The sequence below is a fragment of the Vulpes lagopus genome, chromosome 24 (assembly GCF_018345385.1).
Source record: "Vulpes lagopus strain Blue_001 chromosome 24, ASM1834538v1, whole genome shotgun sequence".
In the NCBI taxonomy this organism is placed as follows: Eukaryota; Metazoa; Chordata; class Mammalia; order Carnivora; family Canidae; genus Vulpes; species Vulpes lagopus.
Genome location: NC_054847.1, coordinates 55,764,224 through 55,789,103, shown reverse-complemented (window position 1 = coordinate 55,789,103; position 24,880 = coordinate 55,764,224). Strand labels below are relative to the sequence as shown.

At 46.8% G+C, this 24,880-nt stretch overlaps 1 protein-coding gene and 1 long non-coding RNA gene across 9 annotated transcripts in view; one reads left to right on the top strand and one right to left on the bottom strand.

Moving 5' to 3' along the window:
- Positions 1-24,880, top strand: part of ZNF516 (zinc finger protein 516) — a 168,844-nt gene that overhangs the window by 115,676 nt on the left and 28,288 nt on the right. The window contains exons 8-13 of one of the 8 annotated variants that reach the window (XR_005985502.1): positions 9,074-9,151; positions 15,558-16,668; positions 18,482-18,585; positions 20,958-21,051; positions 21,695-21,803; positions 23,095-23,223. The gene's annotated coding sequence lies outside the window, so the exon portion shown is untranslated. Of the gene's footprint in view, positions 1-9,073; positions 9,152-15,557; positions 16,669-18,481; positions 18,586-20,957; positions 21,052-21,694; positions 21,804-23,094; positions 23,708-24,880 lie in introns of those variants that run through there. The other 7 variants (XR_005985505.1, XR_005985504.1, XR_005985506.1 and 4 more) reach the window with 7 other exon arrangements.
- Positions 1,633-15,675, bottom strand: LOC121482056. Its single transcript, XR_005985508.1, has 3 exons — positions 15,546-15,675; positions 13,399-13,623; positions 1,633-10,940 (listed from the first exon to the last, which is right to left on the bottom strand). It is a non-coding gene; the product is annotated as an uncharacterized LOC121482056 (long non-coding RNA).

Here is a 24,880-nt window from a genome sequence, read left to right as displayed (position 1 = left end):
CGCTGGTGGAGTGTGCAGCCGAGTCATTTTACGTAACCGTGTGTGCTGTGCCGAGTGCAGAAATAGGTTTCCACGTAACTAATCAGATGGAGGAGGACCCTCCGAGGATGCCACCCTCCAAGACACGCCGTTCTCGGGCCTGACTGTGGTTTCTTTCTTCCACTGGTCATCAGTATTGTATTGGTTTGTTAATGCGTTATGTCAGTTTGACCATAGTATTTAATATGATTTGTGTTTTCTTATTTATTTAGCCAATATGTTTTGATTCGCTTTTTTTTCGAATGGTAATTTCTGCATGATCTCTCCTGTAAGTCACCTTCTGACTGTTACAGACTTTCTACTACCTCTACCGATCTGCTGTTTCCTTGTTTCTTAACAGGATTTTTACAGTGTTGGCGTCTAATGTAACTTAGACAATAAAGGGTTTGGTTGTCTACACTACAGCTTCTCCGTGTATCTCCCCGCCCGCCTGCGCTCTCGCTGTTCCTGGCGCGGCTCTGTTGGCCTGGCTCTCCTCCTCGCCTCGCCCTCTCCTCCTCCCCGCTCAAGTCTCTTACTTGTTGTCAAAGTCAAATAACACGTAAATAATGAGCTTATAGGAGTCTTTCAGGTTATTCACTCATATTCCTTAATTTTGAAGAATGAACATTTACATTCTCTGAAAAATCAGCTGGTACGCCTCTTCTCTGGGAGACACTTAGCTGTTTTGCCACTTTCCTGCCTGCTTTTGGAAGGTCTCTTGGCACTCTCAGATGGAGACATTTCATTGTTGGTCAAAACACAAGTAGATTTTCAAGGCAAGCGGATTTTGCCTTCCCAGTTTTAAAAAAGTATTCAGTGCTTTTAGAGGTCCCTCCAATACTTACTTGTTTTCGAAACCAAGAAAGACCCTGGTTTCCTGATAAAAACATGCTCCAGGAAATCACTCTAGTTAATAAGTACACACAGCCACCGGGTTAGGTGAAGGGCTGTTCATTTTGCCCAGGGTGTCAAGAGCCGTCTTCAGACTCGGCGACTCTGGCACAGGCTACGTACATTTATAGGAGCATCCGTGTCAGGACACAAGCGTCCGTGTCAGGGCAGAACACACGCACAGATTTAGTAATCTAGCACTGCTTTGTGATGGATGTAGTGTTAAATGCAGCCAGTAACCGGTGCCGTCTCTCTGACGCCTTCCAGGGCGCTGGCTCAGGGAGCTGCTCAGTCTTCCCACTGGAGAGAGAGGCATGAGAGAGAGCGAGAGAGTGAGCACTCCTGGCTCACAGGATGCATGTCCCCTGGATCGCGGACAGCAACTGCACCTGTCAATCTGTGCCCAAAGGACACTGCGCCTCTTGGACGCTTGTGGCCATATTTCACTTTATCAATAGTCCTGCTTTAAAGCAAAATAAACGATGACTCCCCAAACATCGATGATGTACAAACAAGAGGGACTGTATGTGTTTGACTTTCCCACTTTCCAGACAAAGTAGCATATGCTGTTTTACTGCTTTAACTTTGGTGAGTTCTGAGTGCAGAGCATTTTGTTCACTGAGTAAAAGAAAAATCACAGGCCAGGACTTCGAGAGGTGGTGTAAGTGCACTGCAGAGCCCCAGCACACCTGTGTGAGGGGACCCATGGAGAACGTTCATTCTTCATCAACTTTGCTAATGATACTTTGAGGCAGTAAAATGCAAAAGACCTTAGAATTTGTATTTCTTTTTTTTAAATACAATTTATAACATTATATTTTGTACTCTTTATATTAGAATTTGTAACTAGATTGATGTATTTAACTCTATTTCTGAAAGAATAAATCAATGTTTCAGTTATGTGATAAAAATATTTAGATAAAACATATTCATTCTATTGGAATTTGAAATCAATAAAAAGATCTTGGAGTTCTTGAGATTTGTAAGAGCTTTTTCCCCCGCTTTCAGGAGGTGGCCTAAATCCTTTGTCTTGATCTGTGGTTTTCTATTTTTCTTGGTAGAACACAAAGCAAAGTGTTAGCGCTCTTCGTATGAGCAGGAGAGCTTTAGTGTGATTCACAAGATCATTCATCTAAAACTATGTCAAGATGGCCAAAGTAGTTTTTAAGGTTTTTTTGTAGACTCCAGGGCATACACACTGTTTGTTTTTGAAGACAACAATACCTCAATTTCTCCCCCTGCTTATCTCTTCTTTCCTGCCCCATGTACACACACCATTCTTACCCTTGCTGTGTGAGCCACACAGGATGTACGATATGGACATGCAGGGAACCCCGAGTCAGATGAAATCATTGTATCAAGGGCTTGGATTCAGAGGCACTGATGGAATTTTAATTTAAAAAGATAAAAAGCGTTTTAAAGGTAGAAGGTATAACTATGTCTCAGCTGGTGGAAAGGAGAAGGGGTGTGTGGGCACTTGCACATGGCCTTCTTGCTTAGACAGTAGAGGGCTGCACTTCCCAGAGCCGCAGGCCGGTGCTGGCATCTGTCCACAGGGGCAAGGACCAAACACCGAGTTCAGCCCCTCTGCACTCTAGGGGAAGAGCACCAATTTGAGGACTTTGTAGGCTGTGGAACCAGACCTCGTCAGAGGGGGTTTATGGCTCAAACTTCAGAGAACCTCTGCCTGCTGGGTAGCTGGTTCTATGAGAAGGGTCTTGATTCTAAATGAGGACTTGGCATCACCAGTGACTTGAGAAGGCAGCTGACGTTAACTGAAAAGCGGACGGCACTGTGCTGTGATCAAGGAGAAATCCCCTGCCTAGATCTCTGTGTTTCCCTTGATTCGGGGAACTCTTTCCAGATGACATGGGCATGGAGTTCATTGGTTTAAACCCACATAGACACCCTTCCCCAGGCCTGGGATTTCTACAGGAAGCCATACTCCTTTCTCCAAGAAGGTGGCTTTCCTTTTGTCTATCTGCTGGTTGCTGAATAGCTCATGGCACCCTGCCATGAGTTTAGGGGCTCATTGGCCATTGCGAGTTGGGCAGAAGGTGGCCATTGAACGTTTGCTGGGCTGTAATTTGCCACATATCATGCTGAATGTGGGCACTGGGCTTGGCCATGCTGTGCGCACACACACACACACACACACACACGCACACTTGAAAAAGATCCCGCTATTTATGACAGCACCTTCTTTCCCCTGCTGTCTTGCTGTTTGAAAACAATGGTGTGCATTTCTAACCTATGCTGTTCATGTTCTCAACCTTACCTTTTCAAAGGTGAGTTCTCATTCAAAAGATTAGCAGAATTTTTGAAAGAAAATGTAAAATGCTCTGGTCTGGGCCCGTGTGACAGGTTCTTGAGGTGTCTCTCCCCATGGATGTGCAGGGCTGTGGCTGGGGTCCGTGGCAGGGGAAGCACTGTGGGGACCTCGCAGCATGTGACCATCATGTCACACACCTTTCCAGGCTCCTTTATGGGAAGAGTGAAGTGAAGATTGTAATGAGAACACTCTTTTTTTCTTTTTTTCCAACCAAAGAAGGTACTATGGAGTGTCTCATTCCAAGCCCTCTCCTTTTTTTTTTTTTTTAATTAATTTATTTATTTAATTTAATTTAATTTTATTTTTTTTTAATTTTTTTTTCCAAGCCCTCTCCTGACAGGCTTCTGAGGAAGCCCCAAATTTGGTGGCCAATAGTCCCAACTTTAAGAGGGCAAGAAAAATCTCGCCTTTTTCTGTTTCTGGGTTTGTCAGTAGAGGAGCAGGTTCAGGGTACAAGGAATGTCATCCCCACTTGACCTGGTGCTTCACCGTGTCTCCTTATGTCACGTTCTCTTTGGTTCTGGAAATTAAAGAGTGGTGAACTAGAATATGTCCAGGACAGGGTAACAGGAATCGAAAGAGGAGGTGTCTTTTAAAGAAGAAAAACTTCACACAACGCAGGTGAGTGGTTGTGAGATCTCAGATGTCTACCAAGAGAAATAACAAGTCGAAACTTGTGGAAATTTTGCACTGCAGAGCTGTGCCTAGTCAGTGGAAGGGACAGATGGGCTTGGGCTCGACATATGGAATTACCTGAGGGTCAGGCCATGTAACCATAAGACCATCTGCCCTTTAACCTGATAAACTCCCTGACCCTGGAGAGGTCAAGCAGAAGCTTGATGGATGGGCATGTGCATTTTTAAGGAAATAAAGATCAAGGTTCCTGCACAGAGAGGCAAATTAGAACCAGATGAATGTGTAAGTCTCATCAAAAGATTTTAGACTTCTTTAAAAATGTAGAAATTGTACAGGAAGTTTTTGACATTATAGATTCTTCCAACGAATCTTGGGCGCCTGCCACAGCAACGCAAAGCCCTAGGTGCTGGGTGAGAAATATGAGTGAAATGGAACCTGCTCTGACATTCTCTCACCGGGGGAAGGAGGCAGACATCCAAGGAGTTCCACGTCAGATGGATGAAGGCTGCAAGGAGTAGGTGGAGGAGGCACAAGCCCACTTGAGGAGAGAGGATGAGGATCTCATAAAACCAACCAAATGCTTCTGTGTCACCGAGACCCAGTGGTACCAGCCTGAAACTTCTTGAAATGATTTTATAAAATGATTGAGGTGATTACATAGAATTAAAATTTGCATCTGATCTCAAACCTCCGTGGACTTGGGTAATCTACGGGAAGACTTTGATGTGGGCGAGAAAAGTGACACGTGAATTTCAGTGAGGGAAAGTATTTGGATATCTACCCCACAGTACCTTTAGAACATATTTTGAGTTGTCAAGTTTGAGAGAGGAAAGGGACCGATATCATCAATTATTCCTTGAAGACCGTAACTCAAAGTGAGGTGTCAAAGAGATAGGCAGTGTGCCTCAGCCTCCACTCCTCGGAGGTCATGTGCATCTGTTCTAAGTACTGTGACCTGCCGTGTTTCTTTTTTTTTTTTTTTTTAAAGAGTTTTTATTTTTTTCTTTTTTATGATAGTCACAGAGAGAGAGAGAGAGGCAGAGATACAGGCAGAGGGAGAAGCAGGCTCCATGCACCGGGAGCCCGATGTGGGATTCGATCCCGGGTCTCCAGGATCGCGCCCTGGGCCAAAGGCAGGCGCCAAACCGCTGCGCCACCCAGGGATCCCTACCTGCCGTGTTTCAAGTTTGAGGAAGCAGAGAAGCCAGAGGTGGGCGATCCAGTGGTTGGTTAACGAAGGGGAAGCTTGAACATGAGATAGAACAGGGTTGAGAAAGACATGGGTCGAACAGTTTTGTACAGTGACTTGTCACTCTAGATCTGGTTCAGTCCAGAGAGATAAAATCAGAACCCAGTCACAGGGAGCTGACGTCTACAAGGACAGCCTCTGTGCTGGGAACTGTCAATCCTATGTCAAGTCTCAAAGCAGCCTTCAAAGTTGGCATTATTAATTGCGGTTTATGGGTTAAAATGTAGAAGGTCTAAGAAGGGCACGTTACTCAAAGTGACACAACCAATAACTTCTGGACACACCACTGGGGTCCAGGCCTATTGGGCATGCTCATCCTCTGCTCCTGCCTCGATGCTGTGTGTGCAGGTGAGTAATGGCGATAATCTCTACATGATGGGTTACCACCTTCCAAAGCACCGAGACATCCATTACCCCATGGACCGTGGCAGCGATCCCGCCAGGTAAGGGGTGTAGACGATATCCTCTGTGTTCCAGAGATGGGCAGGTGACCCATCTGGTTCTGAATCAGAACCAGATGTTTCAGATTTCTGAGCCCTTGTTTCAGGATCAGCGTATCCCTTGGTTAGGCTTTATGTAAGTTCAGAACTAACATGTAGGGATGAAAACACGGATTGGGATTTCTGAGACCCTGGGTGTGAGTTCCAGGTGTGTCCCATGCTGAACACGTGCATCTGTCAGCCAGTTTGTCCCAGATTTGGTCTTTACTTCTCTGTTGATTCTTTCCTTCATGCTTGAGACATCCTGTTCCCCTAAACACCACCTTTTGTCCTTTGGTCCTCTGTTCCCTCTCCATTTGGTGTACCTGTTCTGGCTTTTTAAGGTGAATCTTCCACAAAAAGTAGTTTCTGACCATTTTACCATTCCCCACACTAGCTTTGAAGACCATCACCTACTTCACTGAGTTGTTTCATGTTTAGGTTATGAAAGACCTATTAATTGAGTACTGTGATTTTTTTTTTCCCCTTTCATTCTACATGTCATTGAAACTCCTTTGGAGAGCACGCACGTGCACATGCCCATACATTCTTTATAAAACATTTACAACATTTTGCCAAGTTTTGTTGCTGCCTTTCACTTTGTTGTTATGGCTGGGCTTTTTTTTTTTTTTTTAATAAGTAATTCCCAAACATGACGCTTCCACTGTAAATACTTCATCTCTGAGTGATGTATTTTTAAAAAACATAATTCGTGTCATAATCCTTGCACTCCGTGATGTTTGCATGGGATTTCTTCTCCCTCCCCACTTGGTTTCTCTCACCCACTCCTTTGGTCTTCCTGGCCAGTGTCGTGCTCTTCTGTGTGTCTCTTATGCTAGATCCACTGAGGGCTGGGCACAGACCGCCTGCCTCTGCAGTGAATGTGACTCCTGCACTCTGGGAGTCTTACCCACATGGGGCTTAGCAGGAAATTGTGTACAGGGACCACACATGCTACCTCTCCTCTCAGGCCTTCCTCCCCCAAATCCGTCTCAGTAAATGGCACAGCCACCTGCCCACATGGGGCTTAGCAGGAAATTGTGTACGGGGACCACACATGCTACCTCTCCTCTCAGGCCTTCCTCCCCCAAATCTGTCTCAGTAAATGGCACAGCCACCTGCTCACTGGTCACCCGTGCTAAAAATCAGTGGGTGGTCCTGAATTTTTCTGTCTCGGTACCACCCCCGTCCATTCTGCAGACCAGAATTGGCCTCTCCCCTGCACTCACTGCTCCAGCTCTGGTCTCTCTCCTCTGAGCCCTGAGGACCACCTCCTTGGTCTTTCTGCCATGGACTGACTTGCCTTCAATTCACTCTCCCTCTATGGCCACCACAAGAATCTTCTGGAATGCATGTTAGATCTTTCTATTCTCCTGATTGAATTCATCAATAATTTTCTGTTACCTTTAGAAAAATGCTGAATTCCTTTGTGTGCCATGCAAAGCATCAAACAATATCAAGTAACTGGTGTTTTGTGAGGGTGCCTTGCTCTTGTATACATTCTTTGTCTTCTTTCCTCCAAGCCTTGGGTCATGCAGGCCCCCCACCCCCCAGGAAGCCTCTGCTGGGTCTACCTTCTTTCCTTCTACCTCCCATCTCAAGGTGGTAGCTACCTCTCCTCTGGGCTCCCTGCAGTACACTGGGATCCCTTCATTTCAAAGTAAGTAGACCTTTTCTGAGCCCTGAGCTGTTGGAAGGCAGAGAAGGTGGGCTGCTTGAAAGTCCCTAGTAGGACCCTAGTGTTTGTTTCTTCAGTCACTATCCAACCTTCAGTGCCTGCCTCAGTTTCCACAGCCATACAGGGATGACCCCTCTCAATCCCATCTCTCTTCCACTGTTGCTGTGCCAAATGGTGTTATGCGCTGCCTTTTATAACCTTTAATGGGATACATAAATGCAAGTTGGAATTACTTTCAAGAAATTTCTTAAGAATGATTTTTGCAGTTCCATAAAATCATCATTAAGTAACATGGTCTCTATGTACCAGCTTTTTAAAAAATTGGTATTGCACTTAGGAATCAAGAATTTTCCATTACTTACTTGAGATACTAAAAATGGATCATTTTCCTTTGTTCGCAAAGCTTTTGGACCAGCCAAAGATAGTTGGGTTCCTTGTATCCACAAGGTTAAAACTAATAAAAGCAAGCCTATCACACACTTAATGAAATAAACTGTGCTTTATTAGTAGTATTATTGGACAATAATTGAAGAAGAGCTGATTGTACTCTCTGTAGACAGAACTCACTTCATGAAGAGCAAGCGAACAGTCTTGGAGGGTTAGATCTGCGTTTTAGGTCTGCAGCGTGCCTTTGGATTTGTCTGCTGGGGTGTGTTCTGTCGTCTGGCTCTTAATAGTGCTGTTCAAGGGAGAAGCCTAACTAATTTCTTCACATTTCATGTAGTGAGTGCGGCAGCTCCCGCGAGGGCCTGTAAGTCAACCAGACCACTCCACATGTGTCCTGGTCATTCAATGGTGGCACACTCTGAAAACAGGCTTTTTTTGTTAATTCTCATGGGCAGGGAAGGTCAGGCCATTCCAAGGGAGATGGGGTGCAGTTCCTGGAAGCTCTGTGATCACCACTGTGGAGCATCAGGGGTGGAAGTTTGCTGGCTGTGCAGTGCCTGGTGGGGGGCCGTGGAGAGGGTGATGGATCTGGGGCCTGATGGGCAGTGAGAGCTGACACGGGCTGGCTGAGGATGTCAGGGTGCCAGGGTGCCCCAGTGACCTTGAGGGGCTCTTTTCACGCCCACTGAGGGTTTCTGTGCCAGCCTGGATGTGCCATACGAGCATTCGGTAGGCGATGACCCTGCTCTGTGGTTCTAGCACAAGGACATATGTGAGTGATTACCGGCTTTGAGAGTGTGTGTGTGTGTGTGGGGGGGGGGGAAGCGTGGGAGGGGGTGCAGCTCAGAAACCCACTCCTTCCTGCTAATTTCCCAAAGAATCAAACTGGCTCCTGTCCCACAGTCGTATTTGTGGCCTGAAGTCAAGGAGATGCCTGGGATTTATTAATGCACAGGCTGAGAGATCACCACGGAAAGCGTTTCTCAGTGCCTACGTGACATGTGATTGTCCCTGCAACGCAGCCTGCCCGCCTTTGTGCCCAAGGCCTTGACACCCGTCATGTACCAGGTCTGCTCTTAGACACTTGTTGCCTGGATCCCCGTGTGTCTTCAGCTTTGTTGAACTTCTGCAGGTCTTCACAGAAGCTGGGTGCAGGCCAGCGTGGTGGTGAATCACATAATGTTTTGTCCCCATCGCCACCTTCGGTTTGGGATGAACCCCCATAGGAAGAAAGCAGTGATTCAAGGACATAGCGAAAGGCCGTGTCCTTGTTAGGAAGAAGATACATTAAGGTTTGGGATAGGGATTTGCCTTAAGTTAATTTAAAATCAGACAGTTAAAGAACTTGAAGGTTGAAAAATCTGTTTGAACCATGTTGTCCAAACTTTTTGTTCTTACAGATGGAGATGGGTCTGGAGGGGTTACTGACTGCCACACCTGACGGCCTGCAGGTTTACTGTATTTTGTGATCTTAGGCAGTAAGTGTGGTGTTAGTCTTTTTGACTTTATGCTTGGGGGTGGGGGTGGGGGCTTTGTCATTTCTACTGCATTTTATCCTGTTCTTCCCCTCAGGTTTGCATTCCTCACAAAACATTAGTTTATTTTAAATTCCCCAAGTTCTCTCAAGCCTTCTTTCTCAACTGAGGAAGCTGGAAACAGCGTTCCAGCATTCTTCAGCTAAAGCTTCTCTATGGATCTGATCTCTGACGCATCAGAAGCAAAGCACAAGTCTCAGGACTGTCACTCTGAGGTATCAGGTGTAACTCCGAACACAACCTCCCCATGGATCCCCTGGGAAGCTCACATCTGCATTTCCTGCTGGGCCTTCTTATCCTCCTCAGCCATCCCTTTACCTCCCCCAGGAACGTGCACAATCCCTAGCACTTGCACTAAGGCAGCGGCAGGGCCCTCCCACGGGTGCTGACCTGCCCCCGCCTCCTCCCTGGTTCTTGTCCAGAAGCAAACCACCATGAAGTTGCCTTCTCCCACCACTAGATGGTAGGTGGTGGTCACACATGAATGTAAAGTAACCCTGATTTCAAATACATGGCTTCTTCATTATTGTTTCCAGCAACCACGTACTGAGCACCCACTGCGTGCCAGAGAGCGGGCTGCTGCTGGCCGAGGGGCTCCCAAGGTGAAGACAGGTGAAGGGGCTCAGGCTGCACAGCCCTTGGCAGGCGAGTGGCGAGGGTAGTCCTTCCTCCCTTCCTCTGGTGCGAGCACCTGCTGCATGTCTCCCTGGGTCTAGGCACTTGGAACGCTGAGGCACTTCAGGTGCTGAGCTCCCGTCTCTCAAGGGCCTTTACCTTCTTCTGGGTATACACGATGGCCAAATACACACACAAATCCCCAAATGAGAGAAGTGCAATGAGCAGAGGAGGGCCAGGGGTCAGGAGGACGAGAACACAGGATGGCTATTAGGACCTCTGGGGGACGTTTCCCCAGTCTGGAAGGATGACCTCCATGAGAAGAGGGTCCAGGCTGAGGGAGAGAAGGACCAAGGGCTGAAGGGGAAGCCACCTTGGGTGCACAGACCAGGAGGCCAGAGAGGCTGAGCCCCGCTGGCAGGGGAGCAGGTCCAAGAGGGCTCAGGCAGGGGAAGGCCCCAGGTGCAGCCACAGTTGGGGTTAGGGTTCCCACCTATGGATTTTGGGAGACACAGTCCATGATAATGAACATCTCCCCAAGAAAAGGGTGGGGAGGAAGGGAGAGGGCAGATTTGGGAGGGCTGCTGGTCATGCAGAGACATGACCCAGGGATAGTGGGGAATGGAGGGAGGCAGAAGCAGCTGCCCTTGCTTAGCCTGGCATTGGCCTTCTGAGGACCAGCTCTGCCACAGCTGAACGTAGCAGGAGCAGGCCATGAGCTGTGGCCTCAGGGCCTCACCATCTGGGTATGTAAGGGCCCACAGGGGGCCGGACAAGTGTACCCTCAGCTGATTGCAGAGTTGACATGGGCTTAACAGGGGCCAGGCACTTCATATGCTTGTCACAGGCCCTGGGGGGTGTTTACTCCTAAATGTTTCATGAAGAATGTGCAAGTTAGTGAGTTGTCTTAAAGGTGAGAATTGACCATTGAAAATAAGTGATGGCAAAGAAGCGCAAGTGCCAGGCTGGGGTATTGGGGCTCCACGTTGTCTGCTCTTTCTGCCAGGCAAGTGTGTGTGATGCTTACCCTGCCAGCTCTGTCCACTTGGCTCCACCAACATCCAGGATCCTGGCCAGGGCAGTCTGGTGACAGGAGTAGAGGTCCCATGGGATTTCACTAAGGAGAGGCAGAAAGACGGCTACTGTTCTAGGGCCACAATCCTGGGACATGGGGTGGAAGGGCCAGGGACAGGACACAGGCCCCTCCTTCGAATCAGGAATTGGTCTGTGATGAGTGACTCCAGACAACTGTGGGTTTTCCTCACTTTTTTAAATGACAAAAATCACAGGAAGATTCTGGAAAGCAGATATTAATGAATAAGTCAAATGTAGGTGATTAAACTTATAAGGTCTTCCTAGATTTTCAAACTTAAGTATGTTTCTAGATGAAAGCTTGACAGTAAATCTACCCATAATCATAATTAATTCTACTAATGCTAGAAATATTTCTGGTTTGGAGAAAGACTCGTATCTAATGTTTTTGGTCATCATTTTACAATATTGCTGAAGCCCAATATAAACCCTGTATTTTTCTATATTCTAGTCAACAAACATGCAACATCCTGGGAAGTATGCAACCTGTTTGTGGTACATAAAACATTATCCTTGGCAAAACATTTGTGCTTCTGGAAACTTCTTTCCTTAGATCTTTCTCACTGTGTGTCCTCACTTCAGTCAGCTCCTGGCTTGATGCCCCTTTCAGAGGCACCATCATCACCACTACCATCAACACTATCACCACCACCATCATCATCACTAACACCATCATTACTATCACCACCATGATTATCACCACCAACATCACCACTATCACCACCATCACCACTAGAACCATCACCATCACCACTATCACCACATCATCATCACTATCACTATCACCATCATCACCACTATCACCACTGCCATCATTATCACCGTCATCATCACCACCACCATCACCACTATCACCACCATCATCACCAACACCACCATCAACCCACATCGCCATCACCACCACCATCACTATCATCATTCTCATCATTGCCATCATCCTCATATGTAAATGAGTGTCCTAAAAGAAAAGAAAATAGCTGAAAACTTAGAACTCAGATTTAGGGAGGAGGTAAGTTTAAAAATGAAGATTTGTGTGTGACTCATTACTCATGGCTAAAGCCAGGGAAATGTGTGAGCTTCCTAAGGAAAAAACAAAAATAAAAAAGAAATCAGAGTATCAATAGGAGATTATGCTCCTACAGGAGTGAAGGGATGTAGCCAGTTATAGGTTCAGAGAGAGCTGCCAGGGAGGGGAGCTTGAAATGTAGAGTGAGATCCAGGCACACACTAACTACAATGAGGCCTTATGCTTTTAAGAAGACCCATCCTTGTTGAGGTGAGGATGAGGGTCTTGAGGAGCCATGGAGATGGATTCATTAGGTGGAGCACACCTACTGCAATAGCAAATATGGCAGGATGTCCACCATCCACCTGCCTGTGCACCTCCATGTTGCCCATGGAAGTCAAGCCTTTTGCTTGCTGGGTATCTGCTGGCTTGTAATCAACCAAAGTAAGGAGCCCCTTCTGAGAGGTTTGCTTGGAGAAGTAGAATTCAAACCTGCACTGTTAAAGGAAAGCATTTGGGAGCCACTTAAATCAGTGATGTAATTGGCAAATGGTCTCTTGGCAGAGGGTTGTCATCGGGGATTTCCAGATTATTTTCTCATAGCACTACTTCAGGAGATGATAAAGAAGGATCTGTTAAGGGTGAAATTGCAGGGGGAACGTAGTGACCTTATTGCAGGAATGATAGGTATACCTGAGAGATTCTGTGGGTTCGGTTGCAGACTGCTGCAATAAAGTGAATATTGCAGTACAGTGAGTTAAATGAACTTATTGGTTTCCCAGTGCCTATAAAAGTTATGTTTACGCTATACTAGTCTATTAGGTGTTCAATAGCACTGAGTCTAAAAAAATAATGTGTGTACCTTAATTAAAAATATTTTATTACTAAAAAATGCTAACCATCATCATTGCTTTCAGTGGGTCATAATCATGGATCACACATCACCACAGCTAGTGTAATAGTAATGAAAAAGTTTAAAATATTGCAATAATTACCGAAATGTGACACAGAGACACGAAGTGAGCAAATAAATGCTGTTGGAAGAAATGGCGCTGATAGACTTGCTCGGTGCAGGGTTGCACAAACCTCTAATTTGTAAAAAAAATGCGCTACCCGTCAAGTGCAATAAAGCAAAATTCAGTGTATCATGATGTATTGCAGTGAGTTTATCTTGTCACCTAAATATTTTATTAAAATAATTGCAAGGCAAATAGGTAAGTGATTGTCATATAAAATGGCTGAAATCGATAAGCTTGTTTATTATTTTGGGATAAATTATCGATTTTCTAACCATGAGCTGGTATGTTGGGAAAAGCCTCCCGACGGGAGGCAGAGCAGTGTGTATGTGTCTGGTACCTCACAGCAGATGGGCCCTCTGGCAAAGGTTGGCGGGGGCAGCAGGCAGGGGCAAGAGGGAAGGAGAAGGAGGGAAAATGAAATTGTACAGTGTCTCCAAAATAATCTGAAATGTGCTTACATGTCCTAACACTGGATCGATTCCACCTGGAGACACAGAAACAAGTTGCAGATGAGAGCACCATTGGTGACCTTAGTAGGGTTGGGAAAATCGAGGAAGTGCCAGGAAACAGACTCATGTCGCTCTGATTTTCAAAAATAATAAGGTAGGTGATCCGCAGAGTGCCTACCGGTTTGCTGGAGTAGTCTTCTGGAAGACGTAATTAAGGAGATGGCCTGAGAGCACCTAGAACAGAAGGCAGTTCACTAGGAGCATGTCATGGCACCCCCCCCTTCACCTCCCAGTCCAGAGCTGAGGTATAATTGGCATTCTGGGCTGTCTCTTGAATAAATGAAAATTGTCTAAACAAGTATTGTGAGTCTGACTGCATTTCCCTCTTTGAAAACTTAAAAAAAATTTAGGCAAAGAAAAAAAATTGAGAGGAATTCTATATTTGTCCAGGTATTCTCATAGAAAAATAAAAAAATATATAAGCTGGACTTGAGTTCAAATGAGACCTCTTTGTGGGTTATGTATTTGTTCACACAGACTATATCTTTGTTTATTTGGTTTGAAAGTTTTTATTTTTTGAAAGCAATCTCTAGGGGTAGCCCAGGTGGCTTAACAGTTTAACGCCACCTTTAGCCCAGGGCGTGATCCTGGAGACCTGGGATCCAGTCCCACGTAGGACCCCCTGCATGGAGCCTGCTTCTCCCTCTGCCTGTGTCTCTGTCTCTGTCTCTCTCTCTCTCTGTGTGTGTGTCTCTCATGAATAAATAAATAAAATCTTAAAAAAAAAAAAGCAATCTCTACACCCAACCTTGGGCTTGAACCTACCACCTCAGATCAAGAGTTGCACCTGCTACTGGTTGAGGCAGCTGGGAGCCATTAATATACTTAATGAATATTTATGCAAATACATTTAAAAATGGGTGTTCTGTAGGAACCTTTATCCGAAGTAGTGTTGAAACTGAGCCCAGAAGGGTGAATAGGAGTTTGCCAAGGGAGGGTCAGGGAAGAGCGTCCCAGAGGGAGGAATTTGGCTTAGCAGGGGAAATGGGACGCTGTGTGTGCAGGGGAAGAATGGGGAGGTAGAGTCACATGAGGAGCCATCAGAAACACAGCACGTAAGGGTGACAGTGGGGCAGGACTTCTGCTCCTAAGGCTTAGTGAAGACATGAGACACTGATACGTTTTTTAAAGCAGGTTATGACACAAGCTGAATTATATTTTTTAAAAGCCCGTCATGCTGCTGGGTGAGGAGTGGGTTGGAAGGAGAGACTCTCAAGTACGGGAGCTGGGGGAGGACAGCCAGTTGCAGGCCAGGTGTTGAGGGGGCAACACGTGGCCGGTACGGCCATGTGTTTGGGAGGCAGACGGGGTAAGACTCTGTGATGGATGGGACGGGGTGGGGACCCGGCTGACGGAGGTGTAGGGCTGACTCCCCACATGTGCAGCGGGGTGGCATGGACACGGGCTCTGTGTTCTTCATATTCACTTGATGACCGATGAAGATGGAAAGACATGCAAGTCAGATTTTTTAGGTAACAGATCCAAATAGCTTGAGGACCCCTAGCTCCCTCCTGGCCCCGACTGCAGGCTCCCCTGGGAACGTTAGCACACGGCTCCAAAGAGGAGAAGGAAAGAAAATACACCAAGAAAAAAAGGCTTGATCCCTTGTAATCCTCACCCCAAAAGTCCCACAGCACATAGGGAGGACCCATTGCATTGACAACGACCCAGGGGTCTATCATGTGCCCCTCTAAAGGGCTGGGGGTCGGGTGGGGGCTCCTGGAGGCTGCGAGCTACCTGAGGCCTGCTGCTTCCGTGACGTAGGTCTCCAGAGCTTTCTAGCCTCTATCATCGTACATGTGGGCCCATGGGGACACATCGAATCAGAGCAAATGACCACCTCTCTCAAGCAGCGGGAGAGTCCCCGGGGCTGGCAGGTTCCCAGGGTCCCTAGGCTCCCATGCTTTCTTCTCTACCACACTCATCTGCTTTCCTTGTTTGCCTGTGGGCCACCTCCCTGGGGTTCCAGGATGGGCTGGCAGCTGAGTCCTCATCTGGGGACTCGTGCGGGCCGGTGAGACGCAGGGACCAGGGAGGGATGCCCGTGGCCGGGGAGGCGGACACGTATGCACCTGTGGTCTAGCATTTGTACTCACCTCTGCCCCCAGAAACACTGCGCCCTGGGCCTGCAGAGAGGGAGATGGCTCGCCGGGTGAAGCCTGGAAGCCCCTGGATGACGTCGGCGATTCTTTGGAGATGGGGTGGCCATCCCTGGGAGGCACTGACCTGCACACGATCTCGATAAGAAAAAAGTCAAAGGTAAAACAGGTTAGGTAACACAGTTGTTATCGCCCTTCTGGATCGTCAGAACGATCCAGGCCCTTTACACAGTGTCCTACGTTGCTTGGTGTGTGTTTTCCCACGCAGAAGTGGCTTCGTGCTGTGTCGAGTAGGGAAGCTCTCCGGCTTGGGGGTCAGGGCGAAGCTAGGCTAATTCTTTCAGGGATGTGGAGGACGTTAGCTAACACGCCTGAGAAGCCCCTCCCATGGGGCAGAGTGCTGCGGGCCCAGGCACGGGCCCCAGGGCTGGACTGGGACTGGCGCAGGAGGCAGGGCTGGCGTCTGGCACACCCGTTAGAGCTGGGGCTGGCTCCCGGGGACTTCACCCAGGTAGCAAACCCGAGTCCCTGTTACATTCACGCAAATCCTTTCTCTTTTGAAAAATGATCCTTTTATAGGTTTGTCTTGGCAGCAACACCAAAACCGTGCAAGGGATTTGAAAAAAAAAAAAAAAAGTGGACATTTCCAGTAATGTGCTATGGAGAAAGCAGGCTTACACCAGCCCGCTTTCAACTGACTTGACTTCACCATAGAAATGAGGTTAATGAAAGAAATACTTTTCACATAGGGAAATATCATGGCAATGGCCTTAATATTGATGAGGTAGAGAAGTGACGAGGGGAAGTGTGGCTGACATCCAGTGGCTGTCCCTAGGCCAGTGTGGCCGGAGCCTCTGCTTTGTCTCACATGCCACCAGCAGCTTTTCCGGGAGGCGGGCGCCCGGTGCATTGGGACGGGGCCACCGTGTCCCTCCCCACCGTCACCCTGTGCTGCCAAGAGTTGCCCGGCGGCCCCGAGCCCCTAGGCTGTCTGGCGTCCCTTCCCGACTTCCCCGCAGGCCGCCAGCAACCGTCTGGCCGTAGATCCGTGTGTGGCTGCTTCGTGCTCACCCCGCCGTTATTTCAAGACATGTCACCGTGGTGAGGGCCAGCCTGGCTAGTGAGTAACTATTGTCCAGGCATGTCACCTCCCCTTGTAGATGGAGTAACAGTATTCTCTTAAGTGAATTGGTAGAAAAAAAAATCAATGGCTGGGCTGTTCCGTGCGCTCTGTCTCCGGCTAATGATGAACCATGTAACCTTGCAATGCGCCTTCCAGAGCCCTGTGGAATCTCCCAGCTCCTGGGGGCTGGGACACGGGAAATTTCCTGTTACGCTAGGGGACGGAGGAGGCTGCGACCTGCACTCGGGGTCACACTTCGAGAACCAGTGGCCAGGGCGATCACAGGCTGACGGCCCATCTGTAGCCACCGCAGCCGCATGCCTGCAGCTCTCCGCTTCTGCCCTGTGCTGGTGGCGGGTTTCTTCTGCATCGGCTGCTTCTCTCCTTCTCTCTCTCTCTCTCTCTCTCTCTTTTTTAGCTTTCACTAGTATCCACCATTTTTTTCCTTTCATTTTATTTTTTTGTATTCCAAATGGCTTCCCTCTAATATCAAGTGAAATATGCTAATTTTATAAAAAATGAGAAAAGACAGGTAAACAAGAGAAAAGGTAACAGCCTGAAATCCCATAATGAGGAGACAACTGCAGTTAGCATTTTGGTAAATAGGACTCCAAGCAGAGTTTATATATGATATGATAACTAATATGATAGGATATGATAGACTGTGTTCTCCAAAATGAGCTATTTTACATACTGGTTGCGAACCTGTTTATTTCATCTATGATGTAAACATCTTCCACGCTTAAGGATTTTTATCTATGATATCATTTTAAGTGGTGGCAAAGTGATTTGTATTGTGGATATATTATTTGCACACTCACCTCTGTTTTGATGGGCCTATGGGTTATTTCCTATTTAAAATAATATCAACAAAGCTCTGATGAGCACCTTTGCTCCCCATCTATGGGCACTACTTCATTCTTTCTCTGGTAAGTTCCTTGGATACGAAGCTGCTACTCTTTTTTTTCAATGCTGCCCATACATCTTGTCAGGTGACCCTTAAGTAAGGCTCTTTCGCTCCATCTCCGCTCTGGTCGGGTATGGCAGGCCCATCCCGACACCTGTGCAGTCTCCCCCAAACGCCGTCATGCAGGTCCTTTGAAAGCAGTCTCTTCTTTTACATTTGGTCTGTACTGACTGATCAGTCACTGTCTAATTGCTACCCTGGTTTGGGGCCTGTTCTCTAATCTCTGGTTAAAACGTCCAAGGTGCCAATTTGAATACTTACAGCAATCTCTGCATTCTAGTGACGATGAATGAATCCAGCCCAATAACCTGGAAATTGACTCCTTTCCCTTCTTTTTAGCACACCAGGGCCTTGACCTGTCTTCTCAGACCCTGCACGGAGTCATTTGCAATCCGAGTTGTAAATTGTGTTGAGATGCTCCAAACCCCAGATATCTGAATGGTAGAGGAGTGTGTTATCTTGGCTGCACTCTTGCCAAATCTTACATTCCTGATAGAGCTTTTCAATTCATTTTTCAATCAAATTCCCGAAAGTTTCCACTATTTTTCTCCAGGTATTAGATGCTGATGGTGTAGACATTTGCCTCTACTCCATAATTTGTTTAGCTCTTTGTGCAATAGATTTCATTAAAAAAAAAAAAAAGGTTTATTTGTTTTGACAGGTCCATGTGCCACCATCGTGTCGTGCCATGAACATGTCATAATATAAAATGGTCCCCGCAATTAGCTCGGTGGTACAATGACGTAGAAATGGCTGTCTTATAATTTCTGAGATTTTGAAACCCAATCCCAGTGCTCCCTATAAACACCCTCATTTATGAGATGGCTGTTTCTCTGGTTTCAGTAGGGACAGGAGCCAAGATAAACCACCAGCCTCTATCGTCATCAGTGCTGTAGAGGTGGCCAACCTGCAGAAGGGACAGCGGGTCCAACAGGACAGTGCCCATGGTAAGTGAGTGCCCATGGGGTCACCTGTCTACAGTGGGTTGGGGGACGCATTCTCCCCTAGGCCACACCCAGGGAGAAAGGCCTTGAAGTTTCTGTATCCTCCGTAGCTTGGCCAAGACTTGGATTTATATCCACAGTATACACTTACTAGCACTTCTAGTAATTTCTTCCAGAATAGTAATTCTTTTTCCTATTTCTTGACATTTTGGGTTCTATTCTAGCTTTGGTTGGAATTTTTTTTTTTTAAGTTATGGGATAAAGATTCAGCCAACAGCAAGATTCAGCCTTTCTCCCTACCTCCCCCCACAACATTTCTCTGGGTTCTTTGGAGGAGGTGTGGTAACGTACTGACTCTGTGGATGTAAATCATGTGCTGTGCTAACAGCAGGAACTGGATTCTTCATTTGCTGTAAAGCACCATCGAAACATCTGACTGTGTCAGACCATCAGGAGGCTTGTTTTATGTCTTTGCAATTGTTAAGTAAAAATAGAGACCATATTATTGTCTGTGTTTGGTAAAATGTCTTACTCACTTAACATGCTTTATAAATAATAACATTAATAATAGTGCAGTTGGATCACTAAATGTCTTCTGATTTTTTTTTTTTCTCACTGAGTTTGGAGCTGGCTTTTCATTCTGTCCTCTTCCCACTCACCCGTGCTTTTTGTGGCATTTTAATGAGTTATTTTAGTCTTAAGCATATTGTTGTGCTCTTCATATACTCATCTTGTTTTTACCTACCTCTTGAGGATGATTTTTGTTATTTGCACTTTGGAGATTCAGAGATACTAGCATCACCAGTCTAGGGTTCCACAGGGGTCAGCAAACTTTTCAAACTTTGCCAAATTAACAAGTGGCAGAAACAGGATTTGAGCTTGGGTCTGTGTGGCTCCAAAGTGTGATTGTTTTCACTATGGTGTGGTGATGCTCTGAATGGACCAGGCCAGACAACATAGAGACTCCGGTCTCGTCAGTGTTGTAGGGTGCCCAGCTGCTCACAGGTAAACGATGTGAATATTGCTTTTTTTTTTTGGAAATCAAAGGAATTGTTAATAAATGCAGCCAGCATAAGCCTTGTCACTTTATCATCAGTTTTGCTGATGGGGTCTGGGAGTGCCTACCACATGCCACACACCCAACATCATGGGGGCACAGGGTTCAGGCATACGCAGGTGGCCTCATCCATGCATTAAGATCCTGGCACACAGACACAAGACAGATGTGGGTTTTGACTCAAGGAGCCCAGAGTCCAGTCAAGTAGGGACACGTGGATCTGTCCTTAGTCCACACTGTGATCTTGGAATGGACCAATGCTGGGTGTGAGTTGGCCATGGTAAAGTTGGGCAGTGCACCAAGAACCCTGTATGAGACATTCCAGCTCTTTCCAACTAGCTCTGTGGTTTAAGAAAACCACAAGAAGAAACAGGAAAGGAAAAGGAAAGAAAAGAAAACCAGGCCCACTTTGTAAAACCTACCCCTCCCAGAAGCTGGGTCTGAGCATCTGATGGGGGTGTTTTCTGAAAATCAGAAGCTGGTGCACAGATGCAAAATCCTTTACTATTACCTTTATGAAATGTGGCTATTTGAAAGCTTTAAATGGTTAAACTTTGAATAGATTTGTATAATTAACTGTAACCATTTGAGTCTTTGAGCAAAGTTTTTTTTTTGTACCTTGAGACCTGATTTGTGGGCCAGCATGTGATCTGTGCTGGAGGATGTGCTGTGCGCGTGCATGAAGAATGTGTTTTCTGCTGCTTTAGGACAAAGCACTCGGAATATATGCGTGAAGTCCGTCTGGTCCAGCATGTCATTCAACACCCTTGTTTCCTTGTTGATCTTTGGCTTAAACCATCTGTCCATTGATGTGAGTGGGCTGTTAGAGCCCCCCCTACTATTATTGCAGTATTATCAATAGGGTATCTTCAATTTTGTTATGAACCGGTTTATATATTTGGCTGTTCCCAAGTCTGGGGGATAAAAACACAACACTCTGACTCCTAATATCTCTTTGTCTTTGTTTGGTACTTTGATTGGTTTTCCTTAACAAGGTTGAAATGTGAATAAACTCTTCATCGAGCCCGAGTACTGCTTGATGCTTTGGCTAAAACTCTGGTGTTAACATAGGGATCCTCGAGCTGGCTCCATGTTGATTACCCTCTCCCCGTGTACATAAGAGAAGAGGTCTATCCCAGCAGAACTTTAGAACGTAGAACACCAGACAAATGCCTTCCAAATAATTTTCAAATAAAGCCACTGTGCAAATGTTTTGTTACCTTGGGTCAATTTTGAGCCCCCACTGACTGTCTTTCCTTCCTGATTGAGATTGTGGCAAATGCCATGCCCTGAGTTCGTACTTCCTTCCCATCCTCAGCCCAACGATAAAAAGACGGCTATCTTGAAGGGTTATGTGAACTGCTCTGATTGACATGGTGCCTCATAAGAACAAAATATGACAGCAAAAAAAGGTGAGCTGGTCACATTACCATCTTTTTAATTCCAGTGTTGGATTTTTCTGAGGCCCTGGGTGTGAGTCCCGTGAGGCTGCCTGGATTTAAGTTCTGGTCAGGTGAATGAGGGAACGTTCAATTATTGAAGTGATAAATCACACTCAAAATCTATCATTTGGACCTGAAACGAGGGTCAATGTGTCCAGCCAGTGATGTGAACTTTCTCACATAGGCTTGACCGTGCATGTACTTTGGTGCCATGCGTTACCACCAGAAGAGGGGGCACCAGGATAGGCCATCCCTGGGCAGGCATTCCCTTCTCAGATGGTCCCAGAAAACCTCAGGTGAACCAAGCCGACCAGGGTGGATGTTCTTACTGTTAGAACAGTTAGCTAGATCATTGCTTTACCAGGCTTGCTCCATGGCCACAGATCTTTACATTTGAAGCTAATGGAAACATAAGCACACACGTCTGTGTAACCTGTGTCTATATCTGTACCCGAGCCTGTACCTATGTCTGTAACTAAATCTGTATCCTATTAAATTCTATCCGTAGCAACATGACATAGATACAGGACATATGTTTGACAATAGGAGGAAGCTAGGAGGAGGAAAATAATTAGGATGGTTATGATGCAGTTGTGTTTTTTGCATTTCAAAGTGAAGGTCATTTTCACGATTCCCCTCTGGGTTCAGAGACGATGAATGTGAATTCCGGGCGTGATGGAAGCCTCTGTGCAAGGAGTGGATTTGGGGAGAGTCACTAGCAGGTGAGCTGGTGTGGGAAACCTCTGCGGTTCTCTGTCTATCTCTTCACTTGGCACAGCCCTGCTGCTTCCTGAGGCAATGGCTAGCAGGACTTGTCAGTGCCTTTAACCAAGTAAACCAAGTGACCCCACCCTGTGATAACATGGCTCGGTTTACTTCTGGCAGCCTATTGCTGTCAAACCCCCAAGCTCACATAAGCCCACGTGAAACTAGGGCTAGCAAGGCACTGTTTTATCTTCTATTTTAGTTTCTGCATCCTCACCTTCTTAGGTTTCCAACCCTCTCTGTATGTAACTTCCTGCTCAATAAGCAGAGGGAGAGAAGAAGCCCCGAGTGCCTCCTTGCCTTGTCCGGGCTCAGTGAGCAGGATTCAGCCTTTGGTGTGGGGCTGGAGCAGAGGGTCAGAAGCATGTGTGCCAGGAAAGGAAGGGTTTCATGAATCCGCAAAGGAACAATGACTGAGCTTCCTATAAAACTATCATGGGATGAGTCGACATCTGCTCAAAATGCTGAACTCCCCACTGGTGGCACCGAGGGTAAGGAGGCCTCACTGCTCAGCTATGGCTCCAGCCCTGCACGTACCTGGTGCTCACAGCCACCCTGTTCCCCATGGCCTCCCCATTCCATCTCCAGTGCTGGAACCTCCCCAGATCTGATCCCTCTCCATCCGCATTTCTGACTTATGCTGTCACCTCAGAGGTTTTAGTCGCATCCCTGCAGGGGACACCCCAGCACGTGCTCCTATTGCTGAAGCTGGCCCTGGAGGGACTGTTCCGAGTGGTAGGTTCCAAGTTCCAGGTCACCTTGGAACCAAGCCCTTCCCTGCTGGGAATGGGGGTCTTGGGCTGGCAGGGTGGGGGCTGCCTGGGAATAAAACAGACATGGCAACAAATGGTTTGATATGTTCGATGGGCAGAAAATACAGTTCTCGGCTTTCACCCGGGCGGTGACAAGGCCTTGAGGCAGATCCTGGGTGGGCCGCAGCCTGAGCATAGGTCGGGGTGGAGCATCTGTCACGCTAGTGGAAGGCAGAACTTCCGTTGTGTTTATGGTAGGGTTTTTGTACTTAATATACAAGAATTTGACAAAGCACTACAGTCTAATCATCTAGTAATATCTATTTTACCCCTTCAAATTATCATCTCTAGTCTTAAAATGTTAAATATGTCACTATCCTAAGAGAGTAACATAAAACTCAGTTTATAATATTAAAACTCTTGTGACACAATGGTATCAATCACATTCCCTATAACATTAAACTTTTCTTGTTTTTCTTTAATTCTGCATTTTTAGTGTAACAAATGGGGAGTAAAACAGCAGCTTTTGTTCATAATTTCTCGGCAGAAGAGTTATAAGCCGAACGACGATGATGACGACGACAACCGCAGAGTCACAAGGGTCCTGATGCCAGGAAGGTTCCAGGTGGATGATGGAGCTGGTGGTTGGGGCGGGAGTCGTTCGGGCTCAGGTCGGCCCCAGGCTGCCTGCAGGGGACTGAGGGCGATTGGGAAAATTGCAGACCTTGGAAGAATATGAGCTATTCCTCTAAGGTTTCATTTTTTTCTCCGTCGATTTTTATGCGCTCTCTGCATATTTTACTTTAAAGGCAGAGTAACCTGTCCTAGACTTGGAATTATTTTTTTAATAAATGTGCTCATATAGCTTAACACTTAGCACGATGGCTGCTCTCTGTCCCTTTCCCTATATGTTTAAGGGGCAAAAAGGGTTTCCCTGCGCGAGTCGTTAAAAATGTCTTGGTGCGCTCACTCACGTTTCTTAGGGAAACGGATCTGTTAAAAGTTGCCTTCTTGAAAAAAAAAAAAACCCACAAAACTAGTGATTTGGGGAACGTGTTTTAGAAATCTCTGTGGTTATTTCTGAGCTGAGGGCTACTGGACAAGAGAGTTGTAAGAAGAACGCCGTGTACTTAGCCAGTCTGTCCGCCTGCCCATCACCACGCCGGCTCCGCTGCGGGGCGACCCAGCCCGGCCCCGGCCCGCTCTCCGCGGCCCAACTCACTTCGCGGGCTCAGCGGCGTCGGGCTCCGGTAGCGCCGGCTCCCCGGGGGTGCTCCTTCCCCAGGGGGCTCAGCTGGCCCTAGTGGAGCTGCTGTGCTCTTTGACCAGATTTGCTCACTTGCCAAAAGGATGCGCTCTCTCCAGGCAGGAGGAGGACCCTCGAGCCGTTGTTTCCGTGTCGAGTGCCTTCTGCACGCTACCTGAATGTATCCACAGTCCCCAACGGCGCGTTCTTTAGTGCGTCTTAAAAATTTTTATTAGATGTTTGCAGTTCTCTGAGAACTGGTTTCACCAAGAGGTAGAGGAGTGGACGACAGTGTTGTGGGAGGGCCTACAGATTTCTCCTCGTTGTGTACCCAGAGCCACCTTTTTGTCATTGCCAAAGAAAAGCCTCCGTCGGTCCACGGAAGAGTTAGTAGTGGTTGCACGTAGCTACAAGTGAGATTTACCAAAAAGCCTGATAACTACTAATCTGAATGGCCCAGGGCCCAGACAAGGTCTTTCATTGCCTTTCCAGAGAAGGCCGACCTTCTGTGCCTCTGGCGGTACGATTCCTCCCCACTTTCTTGCCCAAATGCTTTGTGCCTCGTAACACCCATTGATAAGAAGGCGGCCTGGTATGAGGTGAGCTGTTTGTGGCCACAAGAGAATTCAAAGTTAATCAGTCGGCATGGAGGTAGACAACAGTCCCTCTTGGAGTCTGCTCGATGTAACTAGTCCAGTCCACTGGGCAAAGGGACAAGCACTGCCTCGGCTACAGATTCACTTTGGGTGTAAAAGTTATATTCATGACTCTCGCTGTGCACGTTATGGGCTGCAGGAGCATAAAGTAGAACTCTCAAAGGTCTATTTCATGTCTTCTATGCACAAAAAGCCATGAGAGAGGGACAGAAAGTATTCAGAGAACAGACAGTATCTATATAATAGTTTTGAACTTCCGCACCATGGTAACTTCCTTTCGGGTATGTGTGTTTTTTTAGAGGTGGGGGAAAGAAGACAGATGTTTGGGGGAAAGGGTACATTTGGGTACAATAATTGTTAGCACTGTGGTACATTTGCTC